Source organism: Amblyomma americanum, chromosome 7, assembly GCF_052857255.1.
Source record: "Amblyomma americanum isolate KBUSLIRL-KWMA chromosome 7, ASM5285725v1, whole genome shotgun sequence".
Taxonomy (NCBI): Eukaryota; Metazoa; Arthropoda; class Arachnida; order Ixodida; family Ixodidae; genus Amblyomma; species Amblyomma americanum.
The window spans coordinates 117,916,228-117,938,329 of NC_135503.1; the positions used below are offsets into that span (position 1 = coordinate 117,916,228).

Below are 22,102 nucleotides of genomic sequence, written 5' to 3' on the forward strand. Positions count from 1 at the left end.
CTTTCGAGAAGACGACCTTATTTGTGGCATGAAGGATTTGAAATTAGGCTGAACCAAAAAAATCACTTCCAGATGCAGCACACTGTCAGAAAAAGCTACCTGTTAGCTCACTTTGTACAGAGTTGTGCGCGTTGAGGCTTAAAATACGTAGACTCTCAGAAATCCTTTATTTCAGACTCCCCTATTGGCGCTATTTTCTCTGACTACCAAGGCAGAACTGCGGTCGCGTTTTTCAGAACAACACTGTTAATTTTAGCACATTCTTTATTGAAATACATCAGTTATTATAATGTCGCTTATATTGAAGCAAGTACTCCAAGAAAAAAACGACTAGCTTGGTGATGAAATGCGCAAGTAAACACGAGGTCACCGTTTTCGGAGTTTCAGCAAGTGGATGCTGCCCTGATTCTTTCCTATTTAGCCGCAGGCTGGCGGAGTTTGTGCGTCAAGGAGGCAACCTACATGCATGTCGATTCGTGACACGGTCTAACCATGCCTCCGCAACAATCAGCAGATTCTTGGCACTAGAGAAAAAAAAAGTATTTATTAGCGCTTATTATGTGGACAGGTTGAATGCTACTAATACATCCACATTCACTAAGGTATCTACGAGCAACGTAGCAAAGGGGGGGGGGGGGCAGCGCGCAGGACCTCTGACGTGTTTTGTAACGTTCTCGGCTTCAAGGCATTTTAATAATGGTGCTTTCAGCACTGCACTAGTCTTGCAGGGCCGGTCGACGTCAAGCACATGTAAACCATCACCGTAGAGACAGCACATGTATAACGATATACACGGACGCCGGACGGTCTAATATGGGGTCCAACGCGTATGCATTATATGCACCCGGACAGACAGCACCAATCACCCGCACAGCTGGGCCATTTTCCAACCCTCGCAACGTAACTACTCTAGAAGCTCACGCGATAGCATGTGCAATACAAGAAGCGTCTTCAATAACTAAACACCAGACCACTAACATAAACATCTGTACCGACTCCAGCAAAGTCATCCGAAATACACAACGCAAACTACTAAAAACCCATCTACATGACATTCTAGTAGAATCTTATGACACAATTCGAGCACTACAATCACCCTGTGTTGGATGCCTGTTCATGCTGGGACTGAAGGAAATGAGTTGGTTCATAACGGGCCCGCGAATTTGACATCCGGACGCCTTCGATCCCTTTGCCAAATCCAACGAGAGTGCAAAACGTCCCCAATATACAATGACTAAATAGCTTAACACTACAAGAAAATCAGAGAAAATCGCACAGCTTTACACCTTCCTCACCGCAGAGTTCAAATGCTCTACAGCTTAGAATGGTGTGACACAGCTCATCACTGTACCAACTGTTCAGAGATCAAGGCAAGCATAGAACACTGCCATTACCTCTCCTTATTTCATTTGCCCTCCGCCTCCTTTCTTGAGTGATTGGCTTCAATAGAGCTCGGATGATCATCAGCGGGCCATGGCAGAGCAAGCGGTCTTCTTCAATGGGCCTTAGCGCTGGTTGAAATGAGGTTTTTCCCCTTCCGCCTTGCAGTTAGAAAGGAAATGTAAATTTGTATTGGTGTTTGAATTTACTTAATTTCCTCGCCTGTGTGGATGATAAGACACTGATAAGATAAGAGAAATGGTACGATTGAAAGTGCCCTCAGAAATTTTAAATAGGTCGAAAAGCCTTCAAATGGCGCTTTTCTTCATTCAGGACTACTTAGAAAGAGATAGAGAACCCTTTGGAAGTTACGTGGAAGGGTTGTATATTACGGCGGCTCTGGACAGGCCGCAATTGGAAACTGAACCTGGAAACGTTTAACGCTAGAAGCTTATTTACTGACTCTAGTTTAGCATTGCTGTTCGAGGAACTAGAATGTTATAAATGGGATGTAATAGGGCCTAGTGAGGTTAGAAGGACAAATGGGACGATTGCACGGCTTAAGGGCGGGCACGTATGTTAATCGTGGAATAGCGGACGCATGAGAACTAGGTGTGCGATTTCCCATGACACAGGATATAGCTATCCACACAGACGAATTCTAGAGTATCAGAGAGAAGGTGGCAGTTATCAGAATTATGATTAAGAGGTAAAAACTGAAGCTAATACAGGCCTACGCGCCTCACAAGCCATGCTAACCAGAACATCGAAAGGTTCTATGAAGACGTGTAATCGGCAATGAACAAAGTTTCCAGCCTAGATAAGAAAGTTTGGTATGGAGGGAATAGGGCATGCTGTACAGAATGGGGGTAGCGCAAAGACAGTGAAAGCAAAACTAGGCTAGGCAAAAATCAGAATTATGCCTTAAGAGACAAGGAGTACAATGTGATCAGTAATATGGACGAGTTCGTTAAAGCAAGAAAAAAGTTCTCCACAAATCTATGGAGTACCGAACTCAATCAGGATGTTAATGAGAGAGCCAAACCGCACCTCAATGAGACATTCTGCCAGTAACGAAATATGAAGTAAAGATAGCCCTAGGGGCAATGAAAAGGGCGGAAAAGTCTGGTGAGAATCACGTAACAGCAGATCTCTTGAATGATGGAGGGGCGACGGTGCTACAAAAAGTAGCCACCCTGTGTAAGCAATGCCTTATGACCCACAGCGTGCTGTAAGCTTGGAAGAACGGTAACATAATGCTAACTCTTAGCAAGGGGACGTGAAGGACTTGAAAAATTGCTGACCGATAAGCTAAAAAGTTTTCACTCCTGTAATCGCTGAGAAACGATGGCCACTGAGGGTAACAAAGTGAATGCAAAGGGAAAGAAAGCGTAGCAGGGGGCAGCAGAAAGTTAGGTAGGCGGGTAAGATTAAATTTCCTGGGATACGCTGGCTGCATCTGTCACAGGACCGTATTAATTGGATAGGTATGGGAGATCCCATTGTCCTGCACTGGACTTACGCTGACGATGATGATGATGATGATAACTCAGAGATGAGATACTGACGAGGCCATGCTTCGAAGAGAATAATAGCACATTAAGTTTATAAGCCATGAGCTACTATAGAGGCCGAAATATTCATATGTATGAGAACCTTTGTTTGCAGCCGTTATCCGCTAGTTGCAAGCATGGGTGGTCCGTGATCAACGGAACTGAGGGAAACATTGCAAGATGCAAAATCGGGTGTTCTTCAATTGTTGCTCTTTTCCAAGATCAATAAATGAGCCAGCTAGCCAAGGGAGACTAAGGAGAAGAAGACACGTATAGGTGCCAAAAATGACATTTGAAAAGAGGGTATCTTACAAGATCCCCGGGGCAAACCTATACCTGTGCTTTTATCAACCGCACCAGTCATATACTTAAAATCTTAGTTGGGCTGCGCTGACAACTTCAATAAGTCGATCTCACGTCCCCTGCGAGAAAAACTCAAAATGACAGAGCGCTGACACTTGATCGAATACGGTGTTTCATGCCTCCAGACGACATTATTAGTGCTTGTCATGTCCTATTGCCAACTGAACACAGGTCTTCACTGTATATGTATAGTTATTCTCGGAGTTATTCTGAAAGCTGCTTTTCTGTCTTTCTGTGGGTCATGTATATCATGCGTGACTGAGCGTGCGAGCATGGGTGTTTGCGAGGTTTAAGTCAACGGCAATGCTACACAAGGTACATCGTCGCGTGTCACCTCCTGCTTCTTCTCCGTCTGGCATTCAAAATTATCTTCTGTTAGCAAGACGTTAATGTCCAGCGATATTAGTCCGGCCACTTCCTCACTCAGCCACCCTTTTGCTTTGTTCTATGAATTAAATCGCATGGCTCAGTTCTTAAAGTCTGGCAGGCTGTGAAAAAACAAGGCCCAGCAAGAGGCCTGTCGTGTTCGCGACTTATGTTTTTCATATGAACCATCAATACTAAAGAGCACTAACATCAGATCTCTAGCAAAGGAAGCACAAGCTTTCCAGAAATGACTTTTAGAGCTCAGAAGTAGTTGCTTAATTCGTTTGACTGGCCAGCACAAAGCGTGTTTATTGGCGTCAAATGAAACGCGAACAGTAGAACGCGTGGACAAAGGTCCAGTTTCCGTCGTGTGCCAGTCGTAGCCAGATATAGGCGCTTATTCCAGATGGTAGCAGTTGTTCTCATTTCTTAGAAGTCCGTTTTCTCGCTTTGCCACAGCAGCGCCTCATTTAAGTTTCCACTGCGGCAATCAAATTCTGCTCGCAGCCACAAACAAGCCATCAGCAACGGTGACACTCGACTCCAACGGCAATCCATTCGTCTTTTTCAATGCGCGCCTCGCAAACAGACGCTGATATCAACGCCATGATAGAAATAGAATCAAAGCACTGCTGTCCAGGCCACTAAGAGCGCCGCTCCCTTCACCCCCACATGTTAGAGCCGCTGCCGCCTGCGAATCAGCGCTGTGCAAATAACGGTGGGTGGAAAGTATGAATGCGGCACTCCTGAAGCAAAGCGAGGAAACTTGCGCCCAAGAAAACAAGAAAAATAACCGGAAGCCATTTGAGCGCCTCTAACTCTGATGACGACTAGCAGACGATGTATACACCTAACCATTAGCCATACTCTCCGCTGTTCGCATTTCAATTGAGGCCGATAGTACATCTGAATATAAAGCAACTTTTCCAAACTATCCCAATCCAAATATCTTGAAGCAGTGATACAGTCACTGTACCATTTCATGACCAAACTAAGATTTCATACTCACCGGCTGACCTGACACTTGGCACGGTAACAGTTGGTTCGGATAGTGTGCCGCTGGTTGCTTTCCTAGCGATCCGCTTGACTCGTCATCCTCCTGCGTGTTACAGTCAATACTCAGTCAGCAAAAATTCTGTCATTCTCATGACCCCTTGCATCGCTCTTTGCGGTTTCGCTCGGCAGCACCATGAGAGCCCGTCGTGGAATCGTTATTTTACCTCCCTCTTAAATATTCTTTCATCATCTCTGTTTTACTGTAAGGATGTAAGTAACGGTTTTTGCAGAAGCGGATCATTAGGCTGTTTATATGTTCCGACCTAAAGAGGTGCTCAAAAGTTCGAAAGCTATGACGCAGCTCTTAACTACCTTCACCAATGACTATAGCTCGTGTATACGAAAGTCTCAAAGCTCAAACAAATATTACTTAAACTGGCACTCGTAAAATCTCTCCAGCACAAAAATCATTTTAATAAAGACAGTAAGTATCCATTACTATCGACAGCCATACCAGAGCCAGAAAAATTTACACAACTTTCTACGGATCTGGCGGTTTCGGAAACATTTGTCCTGAGCCAGGAATCGTATCCGGGAACACATATCTAACACATATCTAATGAGCTAACAAGCACGGATAGCAATGCTAAACAGAATCGATGAATTTTGAAATAGCGAAGGATTTAAATCGCTGCCAGTGCAGGAATTCTGATAAAACTGCCAATTTTTTTCTTTTGTTAATCTTCATTGCGTACAGGTATAGCCCAGTAAGACAAAGAAGAAATTCCTTCTTTGCATACAATAAATTACCTGCCCTGGAGGCAAGGGAGTGGAAAACAAAAAGACAGAAGGGCAGAGATGTTAACTAGGCGGTGCCCAGTTGGCTACCATACATGTGGGGAAGGAAAAAGGGGAAGAAAGGAAAGAAAGAGCGGCGATGAGGCAAAGTTCAGACCAAAACAGGCGCCTGAACCTCGGAAATGCGAGCACGTTGACCATGTTTGCTTGTACCCCACGACCTAAATTGAAGGCGCATTATTATCAGTAAAGCTGGTGTGAGATGTCTGAGTACTCAGGGCACACCTAAGTAGCAAATGTAACTTGAGTGCGATTTTTTCTCCAATAAATAAGATTTTTAATCTTTATTCGCGCTACTTAAGTAATAAATTTTAACCATGCGAATACGTCTTACTGTTTAGAGTGATCTGCTCCATACCTAGCTGGTATAGTCGTCCATTAACTCAGAAATAAATTTTCAATAAGAAAGGGCGTGAGGCACTCAGGCACAGTGTCAATGCTATTCGCAGCCTGTTTACACGAGGTATTCAGAGGCTTCGATTGGGAACAGCTGGGGATAAGCGCTAATAGAGAATGCCTTAGTATTCTGCTACGTCATTCAGGAGATGAATGGAAAAACATGATGAATGATTTACAATTGCAGAAAATACTATAAATGAAAAAGTTATTACGCAGAAAGGCAACGTAATGTTGAAATTTCTCGGAAGGGAACAGCAGTTTACAGTTGCTAGCGGGTGCTGGCAGTCGTAAGGGGATACACCTATGAGGGCAGGTAGTGACCGCTGATCCGGATCATGAGAGTGAAATAACAGAACAATAAGAATGGGTTGGAGCGCATATGGCAGGTCATCTCGTATCATAAACGGTATTTTACCAATACCATTCAAGAGAAAAGTACGTAAGGGCAGTATCTTACCGGTGCTTACATATGAGGCATAAACGCAGAGGCTAACGAAAAGCGTTCAAATTAGGGGTTGAACACTTTCTTAAGGGTTCAGCTTAAGTATAATGTTCGTCATCAGCCTGACTACGCCCACTGAAGGACAAAGGCCTCTTCCATACCTCTCCGAATAACCATGTCCTGTACAAGCTGCGGCCATCTTATCCCCGCAAACGTCATCTCATCCACTCATCTGACTTACTGCTGACGCTTGCTACGCTTGCCATAAGTATGCAGTCCGTTAACCTTTAACGGCCATATGTTAGCTTGCCTTCACCTTCCATGCCCTGCCCAAGCCCATTTATTCTTGATATCCATTAGTATGTGTTTGACTGGCGTTTGTTTTCTGGTTCACTCTGGCCTCTTCCTCTTCATAACCGTTAAGCCTACCACTTTTCATTCCATAGCTCGCTTCGTTGTCTTCAATTTAGATGTGCCATTTTCATTAGCCTCCACGATAGCCTCCGGCTGTGGAATAAATGTAAACTGCCATTCATGATCTCAGTGAACCAGACAATTGTTGTAAACGTTTCCCTCTCGTGATCTTGATCCGGGGTCACTACCTGCCCTAAGTGGACGTATTCCCAAAACAACTGGAGCGCTTCGCTACCATTTTTAAACTCCGCCTCCCTTGCGCGATTGTTGAGCATTACTTTCGTTTCCTGCCTCTTAGTCTTTTGACCAACCCTTCTGCTCGTTATCAGGCATTGATCATACTTTGAAATTCATCCCCTGAGTGAGTTAGCAAGATGTCACCAGTGAACCGCAGATTACTAAGGCATTCTTCACTAAATCATGAGCCCAACTGTTCCAAATTTAGGCTTCGGAATACCTCCTTTAAACAGGCAGTGAATAGCGTTGGCGAGATCGCGTCGGCTTAGCTGACGCCCTTTGTTCGTGAAATTTTATTGTTGACTTTATAAAGGACTACAGTAGTTGTACAGATGTTATATATATCTTTCAGTATTTTCACATAAGGCTCTTCTTCACACTAATTCCGCAATGCCTGCATGACTGCCGAGATCTCCACTGAGTCATATGCTTTCTCGTAATCTAGCTGTGGGGGCTATATATGGGGGTTGCTTATTTGCTGCGTGTTTCGCTATCAGCTTACTGATAGTGTGATTATGATCTTTTGTGGATTATCTCTTACGAGAACCTGCCTGATCATTGGACTGATTAAAGTCTATGGTTGCCTTGACTCTATTAGCGACTACTTTAATTAGCAAATACTTTGTAGGCAAAGGCCAGTAAGCTGATCGGTCTCTAAATTTTCTAATTCTTTACGTCATCGGGTTTTATGGACTTAGATTATGTTAGCGCACTTCCATGTTTGTGGTACGCTCCAGGTCATAAAGGATTGCATATGCAACTTGGCTAGTCTCTGCAGCACAACCTCTCCACCTTCTTTGAACAGATCTGCTTCTATCTGATCTTCACCAATTGCTTTCCCTTTTCGCATTGCTACAAAGGCTTTCTTTACTCTCCTATTTCTTTACTAGGGGGGGGGGGGGGGGATGTCCTATTTCTGTGCAGTAGCGGCTCCCTCATTAACATCCTGAATCGTTGGCTAGTGTATGGATTTGTACAAACTCTTCGGCTAGTTTAACTATCTTACCTGTATTGCTAATGACACTGCCCTCTTGGTCTCTGAACACAATCATCAGGTTTTTGCCTATGTCTACGTTGCCCTTTACCGCTTTTAGGCTATCTATGTTGTTTACAGCGTGTTCGATTCTATCCATATAGACTTGCTTATATAAGTTACCTTCTGCTAAGTGATTAGTTTTGGTACCTCTTGTAGTTCTTTCTGTGGGGTTAGAGGCTTTCATGGTTTGACATTTCTAAACCAGATATGTTTCTCCTAAGACTGCTTGCTCGTATCCTCTCTAACTATCCCAAAACATACTTCTACTGCGCACTCTGTAATAATAGCTGAGAGATATTCGTTCATTTCTTAAACTTTAAGGTCGTCTTATTTAAAGCCAATTATCTGCAGTGCAGAGAGATATTGCTTTCCTCTATTTCCCTCTTGCCAGTAACTCGTTGATGAGCTTCTTTCTCAGTATTGTTTTTTTTTCTCGCAAGTATAGGCTAATTCGATATTTTAGCATCCCATGGTCGCTACAACGGACATTTCCGAGGACCTCCACGTCCTCCTGATATCAGGGTGTGCACACAGTATAGACACTTTTTTATTTTTATTTTCACCATTGAGGCTCTTGCACGACCACCGTCGTTTGCGAAAGAATGTATTCGTTATCCTCTACGATTGAGAAAGAAGCTATTCGTGGTAGTTAAAATATTTCTCTCTGCGAACACTACTGATTACTCCCCCTGCATTTCTGGTCACTGCTGGCTTAGAGCAAATCCACAAATTCATTTGATTAGTCTGAATAACCGCAACGTTGTGTGAAGTGTACACAAATGATAGCTGTGTTTTCTCATTGGTAAAGTCATGCTGGTGGTAATTGATGCGCTTAACTTCAGTCCCCATCTTGGATACAGTGTTTAAATTGAATTCAGCGAATTCAAGAAATTGAATTGAATTTCTGTTAATCTTTCATATTTATAGTTCAGTAAAAGAATCCATCATTAGCAAGCAGTAAAATTTGGACTTCGTGATAGAAACAAACTTTTGTCGATTATATAAACGAGAAACAACAGTTACTCGAGAACAGAGCACTGCGGAAGCCTGAAAATAACTTCCAGATTGGTAGAAGTGTGCCCATTCATAGCCGCACATTGTTCTCTGTTCTTGAGTTAGCACGTTATACATAGCCATAATGGTTCGTCAATTGTAAAAGCTGTAAGCTTAGCTACTAAATCCTCATAAAAAACGATTTCATACACTTAAGAAAAATACAGGTATATAGCATCTATTTAACTCCTGTGGTAAATGCCTCCGCAAAATTTTAAGCTTTTTCAGCACGATTGGTAGAGTTGACAGGCATGACCTAAATCCAGGCTGTCGGTCATAAAGCAGATTATCACTTTCCAGGTAAGATACGATCCCTTCAAGTATTATGTGCTACAGCATCTTACAAGAGCTACTTTTACGAAACTTCACTGTAATCGTTGACACAATGTATGAGCCTGGTTGACCTTCGGTAATGGTTATTTTCATCTGCCAGTCATCGAGGTAATTGATGTGTTAAGGAAGTTACAAAAATTTTATACGAATATTTCACAAACACGAACACATATTTCTCCCACCAAGAGCGTTTCATATGTTGTGAGGATTGGAGGATTTGTTAACTTCCACTTTGCTCAAAATTGGCAGATCTAGTTGTGCCCCATATTGAGCCGGCGTAGTTAACATGACCGTGTGCTTCATTAGAACCAAGCATCGGCACGGGGTTGCTCTCTGCGATTTAGGGCTACCTCAAGGAATCCAAAAATATACACCTTTTCTATGTGAAGAGTTTCTTTCTAAGCATAAAAATTCTTGAGTTCAGTTATTTACTGATTCCTGCTCAAAGACTTCATGACGCTCAAAGTCAAATGATAAAATACATCCGCCGCATTGTCATCATATGCATATTTATTCGTAAAACCATGACTGGAATTGTTGCACTACAATTCTTCTGAAATCTTGTAGTGAAACAGGTACTTCTCTTATACGCTGTCCTTTGCAAGGCACTGTATTTTAACGCGGCAGCATTAGGGGGCTCGTTTTTCGAAAAAGCCGTTGTCAGCGTTCTTGGTGTGGGCCGTGTAGGCGTTCCAACACGAGAACCTCCAAATGAAAAAAAGGATTGTGCAGATACGGGGAGTCAAACTCAGATGCTTCAGATTGCGGAGGCAAGCACGCACAGAAAACGCTACGCAGGCTGGTTGTTTCGAACTGAATAAAAGCAGACCCAGTGATTAGTTGTGGTCTTTAGCTTCTTGAAGTCTCTTTGTGTACTGATGCGTACATGAGTAGCACCCTGGCGGCACGGCAACACTCTGTCGCTTTGCACTGTTAAAAGCGAAGCTTAAGTGCCCTTTAATATTTTACCTCCTTCTTGGCGGGTAAACACGCATGAAGCAAGTTTAGCCAAAAACGACGAACTAAAATGTGTGGTATGAGGAGGCAAAACGCTAAGGCACCCGTGTGCTGTGCGATGTCAGTGCACGTGAAAGATTCCCAGACTCCGGAATAATGTCGACCACCTGGGGATCATTGACGTCCACTGACATCGCACAGCACACGGGCATCTTAGCGTTTTACCTCCATAAAAACGCAGCCGACCGCGGCGGCTGCGTTTTTATGGAGGCAAAACGCTAAGGCGCCCATGTTTTGTGCGATGTCAGTGCACGTCAAAGATCCCCACGGGGTCGAAATTATTACGGAGCCGTCCACTACTGCCCTCTCTCTTCCTTTCTTCTTTCGCTCCCTCCTTTATCCCTTCCCTTATGGCGCGGTCCAGGTGTCCAACGATATATGAGAGAGATACTGCGCCCTTCCCTTTCACCAAAAACCAATTATTAATATTATTAATATTATTAGCCAATAGGTGCCTTAAAAACAATATCCTTGACGAAGTCATAGCATGTCCGCGCTTGAACGGTCAACACAGTCGAACCTCTGTGCCTGCATGCAACTGAGCATTACCGGTTTTAATGCCTGAGCATTAAGAATGAGTTTGATATCGATTTATAATTTCTGATTTCAAAACTATTTTATTATCAGTGTCATTGTTTGGTCTACTGGGGCAATGCATATTTTTATGACGGCGATTTATTTTGTGGCTTCAAAGAAGAAAAAAAAACGTCTCGTTGCACGGGCTAGACTACATTTATGAAAACAAATCATCCGGTTGGCTTTCATACCCAGAGACAACGAAAATATAAAATACCACATTTTTACCAAAATGAATACTATCGACTGAAATCAGATCTTGATTCGGAACTTTGCGAAGTGCTTTGGCGACAGGTTCCTCCGCACTTTAGCAAAGTCAATGATGTCGCCGGCGTGTAGACGCTAGTCTGATGGCTCATTCAAAGTGAGTGTGAGTGTGCAGAAGCCCACGAGCTTTACCGCACAGACGCATTCAGAGGTTCAAAAGATGACTGTAGTTAAAAGCACTTGGTTATGTCCTAAAAACCCAAGACAATCAGGAGCACTAGCTCTTAGGGCATACTGCACTTGCATTATATGAGCAAACACAAGAAACGGTTTTGCCTGGTTTTTAAATATATAGAAGCGGTTTATAAAGTTTAGTCACATTGAAGAGCAAATACTGCAGGTGAACGCGAAATTCGGCCGATATCAAGTAAAACTGGCTAATAGGTTTACCACGTTACGTCAAAGCTACATCTTTCTAAACTAAAATATGGTTAGCAGTGTTAACGCTGGATGCCTAGGAAAAGAATTTGTATTAAGGAGTACCTTCATACATCACGCCAATGATACCGATAGTTTAACCAGTTTTAAGTTTCTACTGAATGGCACCAGTTCTACAGCCTTTCATATGCGTGCTGTATGTGTATATTTAACTGCGTCTTCTAGACTCATTCTGTTTTTCGCATAACGTACCTCTGCATTCTTTATCTCATGGCAAGGGCTACAAGAGCGTTTATTCCTTGTTTAGCACGATTTCTTCTACGTTCAGTCTGCCTCCTACACAAGCTCAGGTCCTGATCTTATCTTTTAAGACTCAGAGATCAATCAGTATTTTAGGTTCCGGTACGCAGGAGGGCTATGCTGAATGAGCATTCGCTGCCGACTGTCCACCTATGCCACAGGCGCCATGTTAGGCCTAGCAGAGGCCTGCACGCCTTTTCTGTTTTTGAGTTCTATTTCAGCGTTATTATCCTAAGCGGAACCGCATTCTTGTGCTAAGAATGAAAGCATGAATTATTCCTGATGACTTCTGGTTGCCATTATGTATATGTCTCCACCACTGTTCGAATGGCAAGAAATTTTGCCATGCTGGCGAGGAGAATTATTGTGCGTGAAACTCTGGTGCCACCACACTGCGTTTCAAAGGAAACGAAGGAAAAGCCACATTTATGAATACCAACCTCTGTTGCAGCTGTAAGCATTATTCCGATGCAAAACAGGCCCCCCAAAAGAAGCCAGTGGACTGGTTCCATATCTGGGAGCAGAGTCGCCTGTGAAGAGCACCATTAAGCATAACATATGTCAGCCGTGAAGTTACAAAAGGCGCAGACTCGCTGCGCAGAGGTTGCTTATGAGGCTATGAAGTTCTTTGCGCACACTTTACACGGGTAGCCACGGAGCAGTCCGTAAGCATTTCATATACCACGTTTCGAAACTTCGAAAATATCCATGCAAACAATCGTCTTGATGGGCTTTCCAAATTTTGCTCTCGAATACTGTTTTCGCATGCGCACGGCAATAAAATTTATAAGAAAATCAATATTTTTTGTTTAAAATGTCTCGAAAACGAAGATTTCCCGCGAAAAACATTGCAGTGGGTTTCTGCGTATTCTGTTTTTTTATTCTTAGGGCGTGTAAATAGGTCTTTTTGTAAACAAGAAGCAAAAAATCCAAAATCGGTTTACAGGTGCAGAAGCGCCTGCAAGGCATGGCTGTTAAGCACAGCAGGTAACAGATTCGAAACGCGAAGCAAAATTGCAACAGTTGCAGAAGAAGAGCATTGTACCGCTTTTCTATAATGCCTTCTATTAATAATATTTTTACATATAGAAAGTACGTTACAAAATGATAACTCATATGTGTCTACTTTTAAATTAAACGGCCTACGTTGGGTAGAGCTTCGTGTTGCATGCAACGAAAACAAAAACGTTTACGAAGGATTCTCCCGAGAAACTTTTCCTCTTGTTTGTGCTAATGTCAGTACTGATTCTGAGAGAAAAATTCAGCAAAAGCAATCATAAAACGGCGAACAGAAATGCCGTCGAAGGTCTTCTAAAAAAATTTTTAAACAGTTGGCCCACTGTATACAGCATCACAATGAGCAGCAAGCTGTGATAAGTTTTTTATTAATTAATGCAAATAAAACAAGTCCTAGCACATTTAATGGGCAAGTATTTGATTTGTTGGGCGCGTACTTAGCCCGCTTAATAAAACAAAAAAAGAAAGAATGGAGCAAAGTGGAGTTCACTATTCTGCGAGTAATTGAAAGTTCATATAGAGAACGAGCTCTCTTTTTCTAGTTAATCCCGAGGCATTATAACTAACACATGATATTCGGACCGCCTCATCAGGCCACAAACAAAACAACACGTGCTTGTAGAAAAGCACATCTAGCAAGAAAAAGTCACTGCTTGAAATATTTATATTTATTAAGAAATACAGTAGACTAAAATAGTCTTCGTAACCAAGCAGTCAGATTGGGCACGTTAATATCAGTTCAAAGGAACTTAAAAGCATCGTTTCTCTGTTGTATATTCGCAGCAATATGTTCGTTTCAGTACATGCAGCTGCTCTTCTGTCGACTTGAAGAACAGTGCTGTAAGCATAACTAAACAGAAATTATGCTAAAATAAAGAAACCTTACGTACTCTTTGTGCAGTGTTGTGACTATAGAATTTAGAATACAAATTTAGCTCTTATCGTAATCATTTCCTGCGTTTAACGCTGTTATCCTGCGAGCTTAGTATCCCCGTCTTTTCCGGAGTTAAATTTGCTTACCTCTAAGGTGGCCGTTTCGAAATTTCTCTCCTACAGAGGTCGAAAAATAAGTACGGGCCACACGCAAAGCCACCCTATGAAAATATCACACGTTATGAGAAGAACCAAAGATGCCTGTGTCCCTCTAGATGACGCGTTAACATCTGGGTCATACGCTGTTATCATTTCGCCAAAATAGCAGCTAACGAGGAATAAAAGGCATCTCGTTTCTTCTTAAACGCATTTTCATGTAGTATATTATAACACGTATGTATTCTTTTGGCGCTCTCAGTGTGCCTAGAGCAGCTGCTTCCAGAACGCTGTGCTAAACCATCTGTTAATTGTTTGCGCAGAAAACCACAAAAGACAGTGTTTGAGAGCAGTTTTCGAGAAAAAACACCTGCGCATAAATTTCCCGTTCTCGATGTACATGCTAAGCGCTATGAGGAATGAGAAAACGTTTAAAAGTACCTTTCATAAAAAGCACTCAACACTAATAGCCTGAGAGGCTCGAGCATATAATTGGCGTGTAACGATAGTCCATGTCGCATTGCATCACCAAAATAATTTAAAGTTGATAATGCAAGAAAAATTGAAAGGAAGGACGGGTTTTGGGAAGATATGTATTTTTGCCTTTTGCCAGAGGCGGTTAATTTGGAGGCCATCTTCGTGTTGTATGGTCCAGTTACCCTGGCATATCTTTGCACATGATTTCGGATTACTGAAAAGCTGGATTTGATTTCCAAACATGTCAACCCTTCCCTACTGTCATTCGTGCTAGATTTAGTAACCAGCATAAATCCTAAACGTAATGAGAATCCCCATATTCCGCTGCTGAGTGAAGCCTGCGGCACCTGCACAGGTCGTAACCATCGACTTCCTGAGAAGTTACATCTTCAGTGCTAACTGTTCTCTATCACACAGATTATGTGTTTCTTTGTTTGGTGCAGTTTTTCACGCTAATACAAGGTTTACAAACTCTTCCACGAAATAATTTTCCTTCTACTTTTCTTGTGCACGGTTGTTTCGGTGAAGATAAGTTTCTTACCCTTAGTTGTGCTCGGTGAATAATAAATTCAGAATGCTTAAGACTGCTTGCGTGTGGGAAGATGTAAGCCCGCCCGTTTTCGATGTGAACGAGGTCGCCGCCAGGCATGATGTAACCCGACGCCACGCAGCTGGCAATTTTCCATCTGCACGGCTGTATAGAGCCGCCGCCGCAACAACATCGCACCCCTTCTAATCAGCGCGCTAACTTCGCGAAGGCAGTCTGCGCCGCATGGCGGCCCGCTCTTCGTCTTAACAATATTACGCGGTAGCTATTAAGTTATTACCATATATGCAGAACAGCTCTTTGTCTGCTTAACATTTATAGATTCCTGTGAGGCCTCATACCGCTCCTGGCTCGGTGGTGCAGCGGTTAAGCAGTGCCCGCCACTGCCCTTGGACTGCAGGTGCTCTCACCGGTATGACTTGTGAGACGTTGGTTGTCCCGAGCAACCTCTTGCGTTGCTCATTAATCATTAATTTAACCGCCATTTCACAGGTTGTATGAGGACGCCATTTATTATGGATACAATCGAGTATTAACACACACACACACACACACACACACACACACACACACACACACACACACACACACACACACACACACACACACACACACACACACACACACACACACACACACACACACACACACACACACACGCACGCACGCACGCACGCACACACACACGCACGCACACACACACACACACACACACACACACTCGCGCGCGCGCGGGTTTTCGCTTAATGGGGCAAGTAAGGCTTACACCTTAATAGCTGAGAACGAACAGCACGCCAGTTCCTTGCAATGCTTTGCGAGTTACAGGCTTGAACGTTGACTCGTGAATGGGCCACTTTATTGCCTGGCTACAGATGTCGCAGGAAAGAGGAAATAATGAAGTTACCCACCAAATTCGACGAACATGACGTAGCATTACCTGCTTGTACGCTTCAATCAAGAAAATGTTGTAAATCTGCCCCCGTATTATCTTACAGCGCATTTATCAATTGCTACAATATTTGTCAAGGTCTGCTGAATGGTGTTCACTGACCCACAGTTACATGGAATATGAGGATATGAGGGACGCCGCCGACATAATTTAGACCAGCTGTGTCTGTAACGTGTACTGACATCGTATGGTGCATCGCCGCCTTACACTTCACCACAATAAAAAACGGGGCTCCTACGGCAAGAATCTAACCCGAATACTCGAGCGCAGTGGTTGACCGTCCTAACGCCTGAGCCAACATGGCGGGGCTTTTTGTGTAGGAAAAGACCAATGTCGCGCTAAAACATGCCAACCCCGAGCTGTAAAACAATGATATTGAAAATAATTAAGGTGTAAACTCTAACTAGACGGACTCAAAGTTCAGCAGATGTTGAGCTTCAGTGCACACCCACTCAATCAAAAAGTCACGCCCGGTATATCTTACTTCGAGTCACCAGTTAAATACATGTAAAGCGGCAGAGCGAAGCAACAAGGACGACAGAGGGACACGACCACACAGGACAAGCGCTGAGTTTTATTATATTCGCTTGAGCAGCAGCTCGGGCAGTGCTTCCCTTGGTCCGTGCATGCAAGTCTGAGACCGTAATGTTCCTACTAGGAGGGACTATTGAGTGAGTTCTTAAAGGTGCATACTGGGTGGAAGAGCGCAAAAGAGAGGGAATTAAGAACAAGTAACACACAGACGAGCGCTGACTCACAAATTTTGGTTTTTATTCGTAAAACCACTTAGTAAAGCTACAGTGACAAGACTCAACATCTCTCGAGCACATGCTCAGAGTGCCATGTAAACGACCACGTCTTCAGTCTTGGCTAAACGAATAAAAACCACAAAATCACATATGTGTAGATTAGAAGGATTCGCCTGCCTCAACAATCACTTCTTTTTGTTTATAGATCAGATGACTTGCAATACATATTTCAAGATATGTAGATGATTCACACATGTTACTAGAGCATATAAACAGACACCGACAACTGAGGGAACAGGATGGACGCTAGACTTACTGACTTTACTGACTGAAGGAAGTATTTTTACATTCATTATCTTGTACCGCTGGTGCGACCTGTCAGCTACTATCGCGTCATATAAAGAAAAATACAAGAAAAGCAAAGAACAGAAAGACTAGATTCCAATGAAAAAGAGAAAAATTTTACCAGATAAAACCACACAGAGAGAACGCAGGGACCTATAGCATGAAAGATGCCCACACACATCGAACAGATAGAGGCATGAATTCACACGAACTGCAGGAGAGATAAAGGCCTTAAATGCTGTGGAATGCACTCCAATGCTAATGTGGATATGAAATGCATACACTCCGTATGTGAACTAAAATTCTAAAAAATTGAAAACCTTATCGAGTAAAAGAAAGATGAGAACACTTGAGAGAAGCAGCATTACAACTTTGTGAAAATAGTTAAAATACATATAAAAGGAGGTGTATCGGCAGGAGCAAAGTGAGAGAAACGAGCGAAAAACGGGCAATGCGAAGAAAAAAAAATTTGTAGAGGACTTGTAAAAGGCTTAAAGTGACGTCACATAACATTACGCAATAATCGTAATTAATACTTTTGCAATAATGCAATAAAATAATATGCAAGAAAACCTTATCAATAATGAAAATAAAACCAAATCTCTACTTATGAAATAATTAGGTACTGGGGTGTCTACCCAAAAACCACCTGTCATACGTTGGAGTGCACGGCGTACCTCTCCAAATAAAGCCTTTCCTTGGTTGTGAGGGCGACAGGAGGCCGTTGCTGTCAATTCATGCTTTTATCTGTTCGATTTCTGTAGGCATCGTTCATGCTATATATCCCTGCCTTTCCAGTGTGTAGTCTCGAAAACTTTTTCTCTTTGTCATTGCTATCTGTTCTATTTGTTCTTTTCTTCCGCTGGATTTTTCTTCATATGACGCGATAGCAGCTGATAGTTGCCGCCAGTGGTACAAGACAATGAATGTATAAATACTGCTTTTGGTCAGTAAAGTCTCAGTTGCAAGTTAGCTTGCATCCTGTTCCCTTTCTTGTCCATGTCAGTTTATATTTGCTAGTAACATGTGTTATTACTACCAACTAGCCAAATTGAGAGCCTTAGTAGATGATTCTTAGTCTTGGTTGATAGGAACAGTTTTAATACATGAATTATGGACATAGTAAAGAATTTTGCGGAATATGATAATTGTTCTCTTTCAATTTTGTAATGCCTTCGAAAAATGCTCTCCAGCTTTAGAGTTCAAAGCAGTTTTTATATGGATGATCACATCAGCTTGACATACTCATCGGGGTCCCAGAAAACACCAGCTTATTATTATCCTGGGCTCTCAAAAGTGGGGAAGAATGGCATTGCGATCACGAGCTTCCCTTCAGCCCTGACCAATTCATAACATCACTGCATAGCACAAGGGCTGCTGTCACATGCACGCTGATCAGAACCCGGAGGCTTTCCGAAGCGAGCGATTTAAGGAACTTGCGAAAAGTTGTGGCGAGGTGTACTTGCAGGGTTCTCAAATGCAATGATGCATAATAAAAATTACAAAAATGCAGTTATTATGTATTGCACAGAACGGGTCACAATCTGAAATAAGTTTCGAAACATTCTGATTTGAAAGTGGCGTTTTCTACCCAACATAAAAAGGGGAGGGGGGGGGGGGTGCTGTGTCGAATTATAAACAACCGCAGTGAGATCGTGAAAGAATCAGCCCATTTCATTCTCCTGTGTCGAATAGATCAAGATGCGTGGAATGCCCACGTTCAGTGGTGTATCGTCATTCCTTATGTAAAAAAGTAACGCTGGACAGACCAGCCAGGGTATCAATTTTCGGCTGAGGGAAAATCTCTGGTCACTCTCGTATCGACATTATTCCCGCGTGACAGAGCACTACCAGGACTGCAAAGGGATAAACAAGAATGTGTACATATCATTAACCATCCACGCAAGCACTGTATTTCGTCACAGAAATGAGAAAGCGAGGGGGTTAGAGGCGATATATTTTATTTGAAAAAGAAAAATTAACGCGTTAACCAGCCATCCTTGATGCTGGTAATAAACAAGTCGCTTTGCTCGAAAATAAATGGTGTATTTTTATTTTTCTGTGTACATTTTTGTATTTTGCCATTAACTAATGATGCGGTTGCTTAGATTGTGCTCTGATCATGTGTGTGAGAACTGTTGGGACTTGTGGTTGTAGCTCTCACTGTGTAATTTTCACAATAAAACATGTAGTTGTGAGTGAGCGTCCGTCTCTGCGTTCCTTGTTCTTTTGCTGTATATCTCTGTTTCGTACTTTTTCATCCAATATGCGGAACGTTGCTTTCTACATTGGTCGACACTAAACGAAGCGCTGAATGTAGTGTCGTGATCAGAACACTGCCGGACGTGCAAAAGCGTGGAAAAACCACGGTCTGTGCCACCTAACGATACTTGACCCTTGTTTCGTCCCTCACAGGTGTCTCATTACCCGCAACCCTACCTTCAGTGTAACTTAAGTACATTGGAGCCGGCGACAGATGTCGCTATGATACTGTGCGGGCATTTGGCGTAGCTTTGGTAATGGGTGGAGGAGATCACGTGCCGCCTTTCGCAGCTCGGCGACTCTGAGTAATGGAGGGGGGGGGGGGGGGAGCGAGCGTGCAATTATCTATTTTCCTGTTATTCCAGTGCCAATGGCACTTGGCGACAAGGCCAGTATTTGTGTTTGAAATCTCTACCTACCATAATCCCCACCCATTGCTAAAGTCGCCACCTCAACTCCGTTGATACAGGATCGCCGACTCACCCTCCAGAAGCACCAACCGCCACCCGACCGCCCAGCTTTATCTTCAAGAAGCGCTCCTCACCATCATTTCCATGCACCTTCACGTAAACCCAGCTGCCCTCCAGAAGAACCACTCACCAGGCCCCTCGCCACCTCACCCCGCTGGCTACGGAGCTGTTCAACCACCCACTTCACACTCGAAACTTTGTGACGTAACTTCCCTCCAGAAGTTTCACCCTCCAGATACCTTCCCATCAGACCCCTAGCTATAGGGCTGCCCAAATCCACCCAACAGGCCGCCCCTTCCCCCCCCCCCCCCTCATACACACACACGCGACGCTAGGACCTTGCTGGAGTGTGAAGTTGGCGGAGGTAGGCTGAGTGCTGGTTGGGACATTTGAAAGATGATTACTAGGTAGGGAAGGGGAGCAGTATGAACTAGCAGCTGTAAGGGGCAGTGAAAACGGGAGGGCAGGTGGCCAGTGGGCTGAGGCTTTCCGAAGGATGCAGTTGGTTTACGGGTGGAGGCTTATACATGGGAGATGTATTTTTGCCGTTTGGTTTCCGGACACACACACGCACACGCACTCGCACGCACGTACGCGCGGACACACACACACATGCACGCACGCACGCACGCACTCACGCAGAGACACACACATCAGCTTTTCACAGAAAGATAATCATGCTGATATTGCATTAAACCCAAAACCTACATGTCTGCATGCACACCCCCTTCACCACACTCCGTAATGCAGACCAGCCGTGCGGCGAAAGGCGGTACGCGGCCTGCTTCACCTATCACATTTCCTATGGCAGAAGCGAGCCGGATATCGAAGCGGCACCTGAGACGGGTCCTGTTCTACATACGGTGCGCGTAAGGTAAGAGGGAGGCTACAGAGATGCCAGCGAGGGCCGAAAGAACGGGCGAGCTCCATTAGGTGGTGCTGAACTCAGTTTTACCCCGCTTTCCCATGTCCCGCAATATTCTGATGGCGACAGTACTTCTTGGTGGGTGCAACATCAACATGTTTCCTAGGCTTTTCGCAAACGACCTTTTAGAGTACGATCAGTTTATTTCGCAATGAAAACAACAGTCGTACTTCAATGCACCAGCAAATCTTCTAAGGCTGTTGCTGCCGCAGTGTAGTGCTGCGGGGATCCCACATCTTCCAACGACTTCTTGTATTAGCCCTACCGTCGAAGCAGACCCCAGGTAGCACTGATTGAGGAAATGTCGGGCGTTTGAGGCACCGGCGCGGGGAGGTGTGTCGCCGAATCAGAAACTTAAAGCTTCGTGCTTATGGCATAGATGAAAAATTAGAGCTGCCTATAGAGGGCAGAAGAAGCGCTTGTATACACTGCACACTTTCTGGGAAAATTCTGCGTTCAATAAAGCAATAAGTTCAGCAGTTCAAACCATCACTCGACACTGATCACTGGCACACGCAGCCCCATCACATCACACATTTGAAAACTATGGGAAAGTGTTGCACATGTTTTTGGCAGTCGTGTAAAAATCAACTGAACTTGTTCACAACCAACACATTGCTGGTAACCACGTTCATATATATCCGCAACCGAGAAGTCTTCTGGCTTAGCGATAGCAGCCCGTTGTGCCGAAGTCCAAAGACTTTTAAAGTCTTCTGACGTCTCTTATGGATGTTACGAGCTTGTAGGCGGGCACAAGCAATAAGAGAGCGATCCACGTGCTGCCTTCATGTGTATGCCAAGCGATCGCCCGGCATAGCATACGTGCTAAGGCAGCTGCTAGTGTTATTGCTCGAGGCCAGTAATTCACTCAATGCGAACTTTGCACTAATCACCGAACGAATCCTTTGACGCGAAACGTAAGAACACGCCATCATCATCATTAATCTGACTATGCCCACTGCAGGGGATTGGCATTTTCCTTGTGTCTCCGATTAACCGTTTCCTTTGCAAGCTACATAACCATACTTTTTGACCGCTCTTGCCCGCAGGTACTCGTCTGACCGACTACAGTTCATGTGCGGCTAATGGAACGGGAACAGCGCAGGCGACCGACCTCAAGGAACGTAGTTTAATGAAATAGCCCGACTTCACTTGATCGTGAAGAGACCAAACCAGGGCATTCCTTGCGGCTGCCATAAAATGATCAACTCATATTGAGACTCAACCGAAAACCATGCGTTAGCGTATCTTGCGTAGCCGATTTTGTGTTCCTGAGAAATTGTACACATTGGCACTCTCTAGTGAGGGGCTCCGGAACAATTTATACCGCCTGACGTTTTTTATCGTCAAAAGGACAACCATGA

At 43.8% G+C, this 22,102-nt stretch overlaps 1 long non-coding RNA gene across 1 annotated transcript; it reads right to left on the minus strand.

Moving 5' to 3' along the window:
• Positions 1-246: 246 nt before the first annotated feature.
• LOC144097416 (uncharacterized) lies at positions 247-14,190 on the minus strand. Its single transcript, XR_013307009.1, has 4 exons — positions 14,006-14,190; positions 12,409-12,498; positions 4,672-4,761; positions 247-524 (listed from the first exon to the last, which is right to left on the minus strand). It is a non-coding gene; the product is annotated as an uncharacterized LOC144097416 (long non-coding RNA).
• Positions 14,191-22,102: the final 7,912 nt, after the last annotated feature.